The sequence below is a fragment of the Coregonus clupeaformis genome, chromosome 30 (assembly GCF_020615455.1).
Source record: "Coregonus clupeaformis isolate EN_2021a chromosome 30, ASM2061545v1, whole genome shotgun sequence".
Classification (NCBI taxonomy): domain Eukaryota; kingdom Metazoa; phylum Chordata; class Actinopteri; order Salmoniformes; family Salmonidae; genus Coregonus; species Coregonus clupeaformis.
In genome coordinates, this window is record NC_059221.1 from 41,666,967 (window position 1) to 41,680,353 (window position 13,387).

Here is a 13,387-nt window from a genome sequence, read left to right on the forward strand (position 1 = left end):
TGTTCCTGCTCCCCGCACCAAGTCTGTGGTGCGTTTCGTCAGCCCTGTCCGGCCCGTTCCTGCAATCCGCACCAAGTCTGTGGTGCGCGTCGCCAGCCCGGCCCGGCCTGTTCCTGCTCCCCGCACCAAACCTGTGGTGCGCGTCGCCAGCCCGGTCCGGCCTGTTCCTGCTCCCCGCACCAAGTCTGTGGTGCGTTTCGTCAGCCCTGTCCGGCCCGTTCCTGCTCTCCGCACCAAGTCTGTGGTGCGCGTCGCCAGCCCGGCCCGGCCTGTTCCTGCTCCCGCACCAAACCTGTGGTGCGCGTCGCCAGCCCGGTCCGGCCTGTTCCTGCTCCCCGCACCAAGTCTGTGGTGCGTTTCGTCAGCCCTGTCCGGCTCGTTCCTGCTCTCCGCACCAAGTCTGTGGTGCGCGTCGCCAGCCCAGTCCGGCCCATTCCTGCTCCACGCACCAAGCAAGGGGTGCGTATCGTCAGCCCGGTCCGGCCAGTTGCTACTCCACGCACCAAGCCAGGGGTGCGCATCGTTAGCCCGGTCCGGTCCATTCCTGCTCCACGCACCAAGCCAGGGGTGTGTATCGTCAGCCCGGTCCGGCCAGTTGCTACTCCACGCACCAAGCCAGGGGTGCGCATCGTCAGCCCGGTCCGGTCCGTTCCTGTTCCACGCACCAAGCCAGGGGTGCGTGTCGTCAGTCCGGCTCCGGCCAGCGGGGCTAGACAGGACCAGGGGTACTTTGGGGGGTTGGAGAGGAAGTGGGGATCGGGCCCAGAGCCGGATCCGCCGCCAAGGCGGAGTGCCCACCCGGTCCCTCCCCTGGGGTATTTAGTTGGCTCGGTCGGAGTCCGCGCCTTTAGGGGGGGGTACTGTCACGCCCTGGCTCTGGGGACACTGTTATGTTGAGCCAGGGTGTGTAGATCTATGTTCCGTATTTCTGTGTTGGCCTGAGTGACTCCCAATCAGAGGCAACGAGTGTCAGCTGTTTGCTGGTTGTCTCTGATTGGGAGCCATATTTAATCTGTCGGTTTTTCCTTTGGTTTTGTTGGTTCTTGTTTCTAGTTGGTTTAGTTTCACCGTGAACTGTCACGTTACCGTCTTTGTTTGTTTTGATCGTGTTTTCGCTCAATAAAGAGTATGTTTGCCTGCAACGCTGCGCCTTGGTCTACTCACTCCTACGACGATCGTGACAAAAATCCTCGACCATTGTTATTCAAACTTCCGGGATGGTTATAAGACCCTCCCCCGCCCTCCTTTCGGCAAATCTGACCATGACTCCATTTTGCTTCTCCCTTGCTATAGGCAGAAACTCAAACAGGAAGTTCCCATTCTAAGGACTATTTAACGCTGGTCTGACCAATCGGAATCCACGCTTCAAGATTGTTTTGATCACGCGGACTGGGATATGTTCCGGGTAGCTTCCAAAAATAATTTTGACATATACACTGAAATGGTGACTGAGTTTATCAGGAAGTGTATAGGTGATGTTGTGCCCACTGTGACTATTAAAACCTACCCTAACCAGAAACCGTGGATAGATGGCAGCATTCGCGCAAATCTGAAAGCGCGAACCACCGCATTCAACCATGGCAAGGTGACTGGGAATATGGCAGAATACAAACAGTGTAGCTACTCACTCCGCAAGGCAATCAAACTGGCAAAACTTCAGTATAGAGACAAAGTAGAGTCACAATTCAAAGGCTCAGACACGAGACGTATGTGGCAGGGTCTACAGACAATCACGGACTACAAAAAGAAAACCAGCCACGTTGCCGACACCGAGGTCTCGCTTCCAGACAAGCTAAACACCTTCTTCACCCGCTTTGAGGATAACACAGTGCCACTGACGAGGCCCACTACCAAGGACTGTGGCCTCTCCTTCTCCATGGCCGACATGATTAAGACATTTAAGCATGTTAACTCCCGCAAGGCTGCCGGCCCAGACAGCATCCCTAGCCGCGTCCTCAGAGCATGCGCAGACCAGCTGGCTGGTGTGTTTACGGACATATTCAATCTCTCCCTTTCCCAGTCTGTTGTTCCCACGTGCTTCAAGATGGCCACCATTGTTCCTGTACCCAAGAAAGCAAAGGTAACTGAACCAAATGACTATCGCCCTGTAGCACTCACCTCTGTCATCATGAAGTGCTTTGAGAGACTAGTCAAGGATCATATCACCTCTACCTTACCTGTCACCCTAGACCCACTTCAATTTGCTTACCGCCCCAATAGATCCACAGAAGATGCAATTGCCATCACACTGCACACTGCCCTATCCCATCTGGACAAGAGGAATACCTATGTAAGAATGCTGCTCATTGACTATAGCTCAGCATTCAACACCATAGTACCCTCCAAGCTCATCATTAAGCTCGAGGTCCTGGGTCTGAACCTCGCCCCGTGCAACTGGGTCCTGGACTTCCTTTCCCATACCTCAAAAGTCCTCCCCTGATGTGGTTTAACCATTGTTGTGAACACAGAAAATCCAGTGTGAAAAAACTGGGGTTAACCAAAAATTTTTTGGGAAATCCAAAATCTGGAGAAAAAAAAACCAAGAAAACGTTTTAAAAGGCCCTAGCAACGTTTTAAAAGGCCTTAGCAACGTTTTAAAAGGCCCTAGCAATGTTTTAAAAGGCCCTAGCAACGTGTTCTGCTGTGCATGACTGCACTTAAGAGTGCGTCATCCTGCAGCACAGCATTCTGGGGGAAGTTGAGGTCAGGTCCAATGTTGGTAATGCACCAAGAGGGAAAGAGGTTGGGCCATCCTAGAAATGTTTAGAGTAATATAATATAATAATATGCCATTTAGCAGACGCTTTTATCCAAAGCGACTTACAGTCATGCGTTAACATATTTTTACGAATGGGTGGTCCCGGGAATCGAACCCAATATCCTGGCAATGTAATGCTCTACCAAGATGCATGACAGGGTTATGAATGCTTTGTGAAGCCTCAATTTAGTATGATTTATAAGGCCTTTATTAAGCGTTGCTTATGCCACCCTTTATAAAGCACAGGTTTATGTCATATTTCACATAGTGGGTTATGTCACATTTGACATTGGTAGTTATGTCACACAGTTTATGCCATATTTATGAACCCTTTATAGAGCATGACATATGGTTATAGATTATTTATAACACATTTATTAGTGTTTATGAAGCCTTTATGAAGCCTTTATAAGCTGCACCTCATTTAAAGTGGGACCAATATATTTATACGTATTGTATTCTTTAGATATTTATATAACTTGAGGATTTAATAAATTAATTTATTTTGGATATATTTTTCTTGCTTTAGGACGTAATACATGAATTCCAGCTGAGTCATCACTGGATCCCAAATGGCACCCTATTCCCCATAGGGCTCTGGTCAAAAGTAGTGCACTATATAGGCAATAGGGTGCCATAGGGCTCTGGTCAAAAGTAGTGCACTATATAGGGAATAGGGTGCCATAGGGCTCTGGTCTAAAGTAGTGCACTATATAGGGAATAGGGTGCCATAGGGCCCTGGTCTAAAGTAGTGCACTATATAAGGAATAGGGTGTCATAGGGCTCTGGTCTAAAGTAGTGCACTATATAGGGAATAGGGTGCCATAGGGCTCTGGTCTAAAGTAGTGCACTATATAAGGAATAGGGTGACCCAGACCCAGACCCAGTAGTGCACTATATAGGGAATAGGGTGACCCAGACCCAGACCCAGTAGTGCACTATATAGGGAATAGGGTGCCATAGGGCCCTGGTCTAAAGTAGTGCACTATATAAGGAATAGGGTGACCCAGACCCAGACCCAGTAGTGCACTATATAGGGAATAGGGTGACCCAGACCCAGACCCAGTAGTGCACTATATAGGGAATAGGGTGACCCAGACCCAGACCCAGTAGTGCACTATATAGGGAATAGGGTGACCCAGACCCAGACCCAGTAGTGCACTATATAGGGAATAGGGTGCCATTTGGGATGCAGGTTCTATCTCTGATTACAGTTGGTTCATCATACAAACGAAATATGATAAATCATAGAATACCTGGTTGAACCTGCCAGTAGCAGGCGCTTGTCTCAAAGATTAAGCCATGGAAGTACACAGGGCTGGTACAGGGAAACTATGAGTGGTTCATTAAATCAGTTATGGTTCCTTAGTGTAGGCTTTAAATGTCAGCAGCATGCAGTAAATAGACTGAATGCAACTTGATCAGGGAGACATTCTGTGGTGTGAAAACAACTTGATCAGGGAGTCATTCTGTGGTGTGATATGGTATAATATAAAGTATAATATCCAGTATAATATCCAGTATAATATCCAGTATAATATCCAGTATAATATCCAGTATAATATAAAGTATAATATCCAGTATAATATCCAGTATAATATAAAGTATAATATCCAGTATAATATCCAGTATAATATCCAGTATAATATAAAGTATAATATCCAGTATAATATCCAGTATAATATAAAGTATAATATCCAGTATAATATCCAGTATAATATAAAGTATAATATCCAGTATAATATAAAGTATAATATCCAGTATAATATCCAGTATAATATAAAGTATAATATCCAGTATAATATCCAGTGTAATATAAAGTATAATATCCAGTATAATTTCCAGTATAATATCCAGTATAATATCCAGTATATTATCCATTATAATATCCAGTATAATATCCAGTATAATATAAAGTATAATATAAAGTATAATATCCAGGATAATATAAAGTATAATATCCAGTGTAATATAAAGTATAATATCCAGTATATTATCCATTATAATATCCAATATAATATCCAGTATAATATTTACATTTTAGTCATTTAGCAGACGCTCTTTTCCAGAGCGACTTACAGTTAGTGAGTGCATATATCGTTTTTTTTTTTTTTAATACTGGCCCCCCGTGGGAAACGAACCCACAACTCTGCCGTTGCAAACGCCATGCTCTACCAACTGAGCTACATCCCTGCCGGCCATTCCCTCCCCTACCCTGGGCCAATTGTGCGCCGCCCCATGGGTCTCCCGGTCGCGGCCGGCTACGACAGAGCCTGGATTAGAACCAGGATCTCTAGTGGCACAGCTAGCACTGCGATGCAGTGCCTTAGACCACTGCGCCACTCGGGAGACAATAATAATAATAATATTAAGTATAATATCCAGTATAATATCCAGTATAATATAAAGTATAATATCCAGTATAATATCCAGTATAATATACAGTATATTATCCATTATAATATCCAATATAATATCCAGTATAATATAAAGTATAATATCCAGTATATTATCCATTATAATATCCAGTATAATATCAAGTATAATATCCAGTATAATATAAAGTATAATATCCAGTATAATATCCAGTATATTATCCATTATAATATCCAGTATAATATCCAGTATAATATAAATTATAATATCCAGCATAATATCCAGTATAATATCCAGTATAATATCCAGTATAATATAAAGTATAATATCCAGTATAATATAAAGTATAATATCCAGTATAATATCAAGTATAATATCCAGTATAATATAAAGTATAATATCCAGTATAATATCAAGTATAATATCCAGTATAATATCCAGTATAATATCCAGTATAATATCCAGTATATTATCCAATATAATATCCAGTATAATATCCAGTATAATATAAAGTATAATATCCAGTATAATATAAAGTATAATATCCAGTATAATATAAAGTATAATATCCAGTATATTATCCATTATAATATCCAGTATAATATCCAGTATAATATAAAGTATAATATCCAGTATAATATAAAGTATAATATCCAGTATAATATCCAGTATATTATCTATTATAATATCCAGTATAATATCCAGTATAATATAAAGTATAATATCCAGCATAATATCCAGTATAATATCCAGTATAATATAAAGTATAATATCCAGTATAATATCCATTATAATATCCAGTATAATATACTGTATAATATACAGTATAATATCCAGTATAATATAAAGTATAATATCCAGTATAATATAAAGTATAATATCCAGTATAATATAAAGTATAATATCCAGTATAATATAAAGTATAATATCCAGTATAATATAAAGTATAATATCCAGTATAATAGCCAGTATAATATCCAGTATAATATAAAGTATAATATCCAGTATAATATCCAGTATAATATCCAGTATAATATAAAGTATAATATAAAGTATAATATCCAGTATAATATAAAGTATAATATCCAGTATAATATCCAGTATAATATAAAGTATAATATCCAGCATAATATCCAGTATAATATCCAGTATAATATAAAGTATAATATCCAGTATAATATAAAGTATAATATAAAGTATAATATCCAGTATAATATCCATTATAATATCCAGTATAATATACTGTATAATATACAGTATAATATCCAGTATAATATAAAGTATAATATCCAGTATAATATAAAGTATAATATCCAGTATAATATAAAGTATAATATCCAGTATAATATAAAGTATAATATCCAGTATAATATAAAGTATAATATCCAGTATAATATAAAGTATAATATCCAGTATAATAGCCAGTATAATATCCAGTATAATATCCAGTATATTATCCAATATAATATCCAGTATAATATCCAGTATAATATAAAGTATAATATAAAGTATAATATCCAGTTAATATAAAGTATAATATCCAGTATAATATAAAGTATAATATCCAGTATAATATCCAGTATAATATCCAGAAGGCTAAATATTGGCTCACATGTACAGTGGGGAAAAAAAGTATTTAGTCAGCCACCAATTGTGCAAGTTCTCCCACTTAAAAAGATGAGAGAGGCCTGTAATTTTCATCACAGATTTTCTTTAACACTTTGTTTTATTTCATTTCAGTAGCTGCATGTGATTTTTCATTTTTCAAAACTCCCTGTTGGTGCATTCAGAAACAAAACCATACAATATTATTAACCATAACAAGAGAGAGCGACATTAGATAAAAACCTGGATATATGTAATGCATCTTAGTAAGAAGCATTACTAATACATGTTTCTATACACTGGGCAGCTGCTGGGCCATAGACATGGGTAATGTCCAAAATGGCATCCTGATATATTCCCTGTATAGTCTAAAGTAGTGCACTATGTAGGGAATAGGCTGCCGTTTGGGATGCAAAAATAGTAGACTTCACTGTTACATCATAAAGCTTAGAAACAACAGCTAAGGTTTGGGCATAAGAGTCCTCCAGTTGGGCTGTTGGGGTTACTGGAGGACTGGAGTTGGGCTGTTGGGGATACTGGAGGACTGGAGTTGGGCTGTTGGGGGGGACTGGAGGACTGGAGTTGGGCTGTTGGGGGGTACTGGAGGACTGGAGTTGGGCTGTTGGGGGGACTGGAGGACTGGAGTTGGGCTGTTGGGGGGGACTGGAGGACTGGAGTTGGGCTGTTGGGAGGACTGGAGTTGGGCTGTTGGGGGGGACTGGAGGACTGGAGTTGGGCTGTTGGGGGGGCTGGAGGACTGGAGTTGGGCTGTTGGGGGGGCTGGAGGACTGGAGTTGGGCTGTTGGGGGGTACTGGAGGACTGGAGTTGGGCTGTTGGGGGGGCTGGAGGACTGGAGTTGGGCTGTTGGGGATACTGGAGGACTGGAGTTGGGCTGTTGGGGGCTGGAGGACTGGAGTTGGGCTGTTGGGGGTACTGGAGGACTGGAGTTGGGCTGTTGGGGGGGCTGGAGGACTGGAGTTGGGCTGTTGGGGATACTGGAGGACTGGAGTTGGGCTGTTGGGGGGTACTGGAGGACTGGAGTTGGGCTGTTGGGGGGGCTGGAGGACTGGAGTAGGGCTGTTGGGGATACTGGAGGACTGGAGTTGGGCTGTTGGGGGTACTGGGGGACTGGAGTTGGGCTGTTGGGGGGACTGGAGGACTGGAGTTGGGCTGTTGGGGGGCTGGAGGACTGGAGTTGGGCTGTTGGGGGGTACTGGAGGACTGGAGGACTGGAGTTGGGCTGTTGGGGATACTGGAGGACTGGAGTTGGGCTGTTGGGGATACTGGAGGACTGGAGTTGGGCTGTTGGGGGTACTGGGGGACTGGAGTTGGGCTGTTGGGGGGTACTGGAGGACTGGAGGACTGGAGTTGGGCTGTTGGGGATACTGGAGGACTGGAGTTGGGCTGTTGGGGATACTGGAGGACTGGAGTTGGGCTGTTGGGGGTACTGGAGGACTGGAGTTGGTTTGTTGGGGTTACTGGAGGACTGGAGTTGGGCTGTTGGGGATACTGGAGGACTGGAGTTGGTTTGTTGGGGTTACTGGAGGACTGGAGTTGGGCTGTTGGGGGGGCTGGAGGACTGGAGTAGGGCTGTTGGGGATACTGGAGGACTGGAGTTGGGCTGTTGGGGGTACTGGGGGACTGGAGTTGGGCTGTTGGGGGGACTGGAGGACTGGAGTTGGGCTGTTGGGGGGGCTGGAGGACTGGAGTTGGGCTGTTGGGGGGTACTGGAGGACTGGAGGACTGGAGTTGGGCTGTTGGGGATACTGGAGGACTGGAGTTGGGCTGTTGGGGATACTGGAGGACTGGAGTTGGGCTGTTGGGGGTACTGGGGGACTGGAGTTGGGCTGTTGGGGATACTGGAGGACTGGAGTTGGGCTGTTGGGGGACTGGAGTTGGGCTGTTGGGGGGTACTGGAGGACTGGAGTTGGGCTGTTGGGGGGACTGGAGGACTGGAGTTGGGCTGTTGGGGATACTGGAGGACTGGAGTTGGGCTGTTGGGGGGACTGGAGTTGGGCTGTTGGGGGTACTGGAGGACTGGAGTTGGGCTGTTGGGGGGACTGGAGGACTGGAGTAGGGCTGTTGGGGGGTACTGGAGGACTGGAGTTGGGCTGTTGGGGATACTGGAGGACTGGAGTTGGGCTGTTGGGGGGGCTGGAGGACTGGAGATGGGCTGTTGGGGTTACTGGAGGACTGGAGTTGGGCTGTTGGGGATACTGGAGGACTGGAGTTGGGCTGTTGGGGGGGCTGGATGACTGGAGTTGGGCTGTTGGGGGGACTGGATGACTGGAGTTGGGCTGTTGGGGATACTGGAGGACTGGAGATGGGCTGTTGGGGGGGCTGGATGACTGGAGTTGGGCTGTTGGGGGGACTGGAGTTGGGCTGTTGGGGGGACTGGAGTTGGGCTGTTGGGGGGACTGGAGTTGGGCTGTTGGGGGACTGGAGGACTGGAGTTGGGCTGTTGGGGGGACTGGAGGACTGGAGTTGGGCTGTTGGGGGGCTGGAGGACTGGAGTTGGGCTGTTGGGGGGACTGGAGGACTGGAGTTGGGCTGTTGGGGGGGCTGGAGGACTGGAGATGGGCTGTTGGGGTTACTGGAGGACTGGAGTTGGGCTGTTGGGGATACTGGAGGACTGGAGTTGGGCTGTTGGGGGGGCTGGATGACTGGAGTTGGGCTGTTGGGGGGACTGGAGTTGGGCTGTTGGGGGGACTGGAGTTGGGCTGTTGGGGGGACTGGAGTTGGGCTGTTGGGGGACTGGAGTTGGGCTGTTGGGGGACTGGAGGACTGGAGTTGGGCTGTTGGGGGACTGGAGTTGGGCTGTTGGGGGACTGGAGTTGGGCTGTTGGGGGGCTGGAGGACTGGAGTTGGGCTGTTGGGGGACTGGAGGACTGGAGTTGGGCTGTTGGGGAGACTGGAGGACTGGAGTTGGGCTGTTGGGGGGGCTGGAGGACTGGAGTTGGGCTGTTGGGGATACTGGAGGACTGGAGTTGGGCTGTTGGGGGGTACTGGAGGACTGGAGTTGGGCTGTTGGGGGGGCTGGAGGACTGGAGTTGGGCTGTTGGGGGGTACTGGAGGACTGGAGTTGGGCTGTTGGGGGGACTGGAGGACTGGAGTTGGGCTGTTGGGGAGACTGGAGGACTGGAGTTGGGCTGTTGGGGATACTGGAGGACTGGAGTTGGGCTGTTGGGGATACTGGAGGACTGGAGTTGGGCTGTTGGGGGGGCTGGAGGACTGGAGTTGGGCTGTTGGGGGGACTGGAGGACTGGAGTTGGGCTGTTGGGGGGACTGGAGTTGGGCTGTTGGGGGGACTGGAGGACTGGAGTTGGGCTGTTGGGGGATACTGGAGGACTGGAGTTGGCCTGTTGGGGGGACTGGAGGACTGGAGTTGGGCTGTTGGGGGTACTGGGGGACTGGAGTTGGGCTGTTGGGGGGACTGGAGTTGGGCTGTTGGGGGGACTGGAGTTGGGCTGTTGGGGGGACTGGAGGACTGGAGTTGGGCTGTTGGGGGATACTGGAGGACTGGAGTTGGCCTGTTGGGGGGACTGGAGGACTGGAGTTGGGCTGTTGGGGGGACTGGAGGACTGGAGTTGGGCTGTTGGGGGGGCTGGAGGACTGGAGTTGGGCTGTTGGGGATACTGGAGGACTGGAGTTGGGCTGTTGGGGGGCTGGAGGACTGGAGTTGGGCTGTTGGGGATACTGGAGGACTGGAGTTGGGCTGTTGGGGGGGCTGGAGGACTGGAGTTGGGCTGTTGGGGATACTGGAGGACTGGAGTAGGGCTGTTGGGGGGGCTGGAGGACTGGAGTTGGGCTGTTGGGGATACTGGAGGACTGGAGTTGGGCTGTTGGGGATACTGGAGGACCAGGGAAACACTGCACTAGAGCTTATATTAACATAAAACACTGGCAACCCACTAATGTGGGGGTAAGACTCTGATGTAGTACTCTTAGACAGTACAGTTGTACTGTGCAATTAGTTGTAGCCCCTAACATTGCGGTCAATAATCAATAATATTGTGAAGTTGGATGAAAGATTGATCATATTTATAATTTGTATTGACATTGATAAATTGTGCTGGACTGAGATTAAGGTTATCAGGTACAGTAGTGACTTTACATTGAGCCTGATGATGGGAGCCTGGTACCAGAGTTATGAGGTACAGTAATGACTTTACATTAACTCTGATGATGGGAGCCTGGTACCAGAGTTATGAGGTACAGTAATGACTTTACATTGAGCCCTGATGATGGGAGCCTGGTACCAGAGTTATGAGGTACAGTAATGACTTTACATTGAGCCCTGATGATGGGAGCCTGCTACCAGAGTTATGAGGTACAGTAATGACTTTACATTGACCCTGATAATGGGAGCCTGCTACCAGAGTTATGAGGTACAGTAATGACTTTCCATTGACCCTGATGATGGGAGCCTGCTACCAGAGTTATGAGGTACAGTAATGACTTTACATTGAGCCCTGATGATGGGAGCCTGGTACCAGAGTTATGAGGTACAGTAATGACTTTACATTGACCCTGATAATGGGAGCCTGCTACCAGAGTTATGAGGTACAGTAATGACTTTACATTGACCCTGATAATGGGAGCCTGCTACCAGAGTTATGAGGTACAGTAATGACTTTACATTGACCCTGATAATGGGAGCCTGGTACCAGAGTTATGAGGTACAGTAATGACTTTACATTGACCCTGATAATGGGAGCCTGCTACCAGAGTTATGAGGTACAGTAATGACTTTACATTGACCCTGATGATGGGAGCCTGGTACCAGAGTTATGAGGTACAGTAATGACTTTCCATTGACCCTGATGATGGGAGCCTGCTACCAGAGTTATGAGGTACAGTAATGACTTTACATTGAGCCCTGATAATGGGAGCCTGGTACCAGAGTTATGAGGTACAGTAATGACTTTACATTGACCCTGATGATGGGAGCCTGCTACCAGAGTTATGAGGTACAGTAATGACTTTACATTGACCCTGATGATGGGAGCCTGGTACCAGAGTTATGAGGTACAGTAATGACTTTACATTGAGCCCTAATGATGGGAGCCTGGTACCAGAGTTATGAGGTACAGTAATGACTTTACATTGAGCCCTGATGATGGGAGCCTGCTACCAGAGTTATGAGGTACAGTAATGACTTTACATTGAGCCCTGATAATGGGAGCCTGGTACCAGAGTTATGAGGTACAGTAATGACTTTACATTGACCCTGATGATCGGAGCCTGCTACCAGAGTTATAAGGTACAGTAATGACTTTCCATTGACCCTGATGATGGGAGCCTGCTACCAGAGTTATGAGGTACAGTAATGACTTTCCATTGACCCTGATGATGGGAGCCTGCTACCAGAGTTATGAGGTACAGTAATGACTTTACATTGACCCTGATGATGGGAGCCTGGTACCAGAGTTATGAGGTACAGTAATGACTTTACATTGACCCTGATGATGGGAGCCTGCTACCAGAGTTATGAGGTACAGTAATGACTTTACATTGACCCTGATGATGGGAGCCTGCTACCAGAGTTATGAGGTACAGTAATGACTTTACATTGAGCCCTGATGATGGGAGCCTGCTACCAGAGTTATAAGGTACAGTAATGACTTTACATTGACCCTGAATGGGAGCCTGCTACCAGAGTTATGAGGTACAGTAATGACTTTACATTGAGCCCTGATAATGGGAGCCTGGTACCAGAGTTATGAGGTACAGTAATGACTTTACATTGAGCCCTGATGATGGGAGCCTGGTACCAGAGTTATGAGGTACAGTAATGACTTTACATTGACCCTGAATGGGAGCCTGCTACCAGAGTTATGAGGTACAGTAATGACTTTACATTGAGCCCTGATGATGGGAGCCTGCTACCAGAGTTATGAGGTACAGTAATGACTTTACATTGAGCCCTGATAATGGGAGCCTGGTACCAGAGTTATGAGGTACAGTAATGACTTTACATTGAGCCCTGATGATGGGAGCCTGCTACCAGAGTTATGAGGTACAGTAATGACTTTCCATTGACCCTGATGATGGGAGCCTGCTACCAGAGTTATGAGGTACAGTAATGACTTTACATTGAGCCCTGATAATGGGAGCCTGGTACCAGAGTTATGAGGTACAGTAATGACTTTACATTGACCCTGATGATGGGAGCCTGCTACCAGAGTTATGAGGTACAGTAATGACTTTACATTGACCCTGATGATGGGAGCCTGGTACCAGAGTTATGAGGTACAGTAATGACTTTACATTGAGCCCTAATGATGGGAGCCTGGTACCAGAGTTATGAGGTACAGTAATGACTTTACATTGAGCCCTGATGATGGGAGCCTGCTACCAGAGTTATGAGGTACAGTAATGACTTTACATTGAGCCCTGATGATGGGAGCCTGCTACCAGAGTTATAAGGTACAGTAATGACTTTCCATTGACCCTGATGATCGGAGCCTGCTACCAGAGTTATGAGGTACAGTAATGACTTTCCATTGACCCTGATGATGGGAGCCTGCTACCAGAGTTATGAGGTACAGTAATGACTTTACATTGACCCTGATGATGGGAGCCTGGTACCAGAGTTATGAGGTACAGTAATGACTTTACATTGACCCTGATGATGGGAGCCTGCT

The 13,387-nt window shown here is 46.4% G+C and overlaps 1 pseudogene; it reads left to right on the plus strand.

Moving 5' to 3' along the window:
• Window positions 1-5,177: 5,177 nt before the first annotated feature.
• Window positions 5,178-6,664, plus strand: LOC121546596 (annotated as a pseudogene).
• The last annotated feature ends 6,723 nt before the right edge of the window (window positions 6,665-13,387 follow it).